Raw genomic sequence first — 2,616 nt, 5'->3', positions numbered from 1 at the left:
ATATATATATATATATATATATATATATATATATATATATATATATATATATAAACTTATTTATTTCAACATATACTGCAAGAGAAAAGTTTGATTTCTCGTTTCTGACATTATAATTTAACATGATTAATGAAGAAACAAATTTTAACAAGATTGATTTCTCTTTTTTCTATTTTTACTGAAAATTTAGATACAAATTTTATTACAAAATAATTAAAAATTAAAAATTTAAAGTATTTTAGAGCTACTTCTACTATTATCAAAAAAAACTTATCTGTTAAGCTAATTATTTTTTAATATAAAAAACCTTATTACGTTTACATATTTAATGTAATTTTATATATGTATGCATTTGTGTGCATATATAAACTTACAGGAATTTTACTAACACAATGTGTATATCGTGTACAAATTGTCAAACTAAACAAAAAAGTTCTTTATCATTTTACAAACCACAATAATTATTGAGATATTTATTAAAGAAAAGTGAGACATGAATGATGTATTAGAATGAACTCTATAACAATCTAAAGAGTTTGGTGAGTTTTATCTGCACATATTGTTGCACTTAAGTCTGAATACATTGGCCATTACTCTGAATATTATTTTATTGATAAAAGTGTCCTTAAATGTGTCTTATAAACCTGCCGATTAATTCATAAGTACATTTAGAGGGATTTTTATTGATAAAATAGAGTTCAGAATAAGAACCTTTGTGTACATACATAATTTAGTTTTCCAGTACAGTATATTACTTATTGAGATTCGTCAATTTATTTTGTTATATTTAGTATCGTGTATTTAATATTAATGTTTTTTTTATTTTCACTCATCACATTTAAGAAAGACTGTTTACATTCCAATTGATATAGAGTACTTATTTTGATGTATAACTCTTATGAATAATGTAAACATACTGTTACATGTATAAAATAATGTGATATCAAGATGACACATTTTCCTATAATTACTTTATTAAGGGAGAACATTTAGATAAATGGAAATGGTCTATTTTTTATATTGGTTTTTAAATGCAATATCTTTTAAACTTGTTTTTGTTACTGAAAAATATATAAATTATGAATTACTCTCAAATCAAGCAACATGGTGCTGTTATTAAATATATTTAGTCTCAAAACAGTTTGAATACTATTTTTATGCAGTTCGAGACGCAGCTGAATGTCTGAGTTAGACTGAATATATAACTGATATTTAACTGATATTAAACTAAATATATTTAACTGAATTTAACTAATATTTAATTGATTTCAATAATTTTATATAAATTTATTTGTAATTTTTTTTACAACATAGCATTGGAAATTTCTTAAGATAAAATTAAAATTCAAAATAATAGATGTCAACATAATTTAATAAGATTCTATAATATGAAATAAAATATTTTGTTTTATTTTTGTATTATATTTTTATTTTATATAATTATTAATTATTATTAATTATTAAGTAATTTTACTTTTATTTCATTGTATTCTCTTTCTCTTTAATATTAAATAAAATTAATGTTGCATCAAAATAAATTATATACAGATTGTTGGGGTTGCTAAATATAAACTTAGGATCAAATTTGCAAAATTGAAAACAACAGATTTGATAAGACAGTGTCCTTAAAAATATCGAAATATGGTACCCAGCAAACAATTTAGCAGCAAATTGACACCAAATTGGTACCAAATCCGTTCAAACCTTGTCGACAAATCCGGTATCATCTGTGTCCGCAATAAGCTCGTGATTTGCTGACAAAGTTTGCGTACATAACCTGACGCCAACCTGACGCCAACCTGACGCCAACCTGACGCCAACCTGACGCCAAAATCCGAGCAAGATCTGCGCGGCAATTTTATGTCAAATTAACGCCAATTCCAAGCAAGACTTGCACGCCGCAGTTTGACACCACAATTGAGCAGGGCCTACGCGACGCAATTTGACGCCAAATACCGAACAAAGCTTGGTAACAAAAATTTACATCAAATTGGCAGCAAGTTTTTCTATTTCATACACAGATAGCACAATGAATTCCAGAAGTATTCTTCTATCATGAACGATAATTCTTTAAGAATTCGTAAGAGTATATTTTCGTAAATATCACTGCGTTTACTGATTTCACTTGAAAAATTTTAGATTACTTGATTCAAATGTTATATCACATTTAAAAATTCTCACTGGCACTAGTGGGATTCGAACTTGAACTCTCTTGAGGCACCTCTGGATTATCAATCTATTGCTTTAGACACTATACCACTTTTTCGATTATAATAAACGTCTTACATTTTGTCTATATGTGTTGTAATTAACACAATAATATAATTTTTTGATAATATGATTTAATAAAATAATTTAATTTTAATAAAAATTACATTTTTTGCGTATGTACTTTTATTGTTAATTTAACTCTTTCAGCTAATGAGGTGAGGTCTACAAAATCCCGCACATTCTATTTTGTTATCTTTAAATTTTTATAGTAAAGTTTTTTGTTATTAACTGTTATTAAATAGATAAAGTCATAAAAGACTATAAACTTTGAGTAATTATAAAAGAGTGCAATTAAAACATAGAACAAATTTACCTTACCATATAAGATTTGATTAAATTAATTAA

Source organism: Odontomachus brunneus, unplaced genomic scaffold (assembly GCF_010583005.1).
Source record: "Odontomachus brunneus isolate Ranch 3 - 2012 unplaced genomic scaffold, Obru_v1 Obru_scaffold_243, whole genome shotgun sequence".
NCBI lineage: Eukaryota > Metazoa > Arthropoda > Insecta > Hymenoptera > Formicidae > Odontomachus > Odontomachus brunneus.
This window is presented reverse-complemented; position numbering follows the sequence as displayed.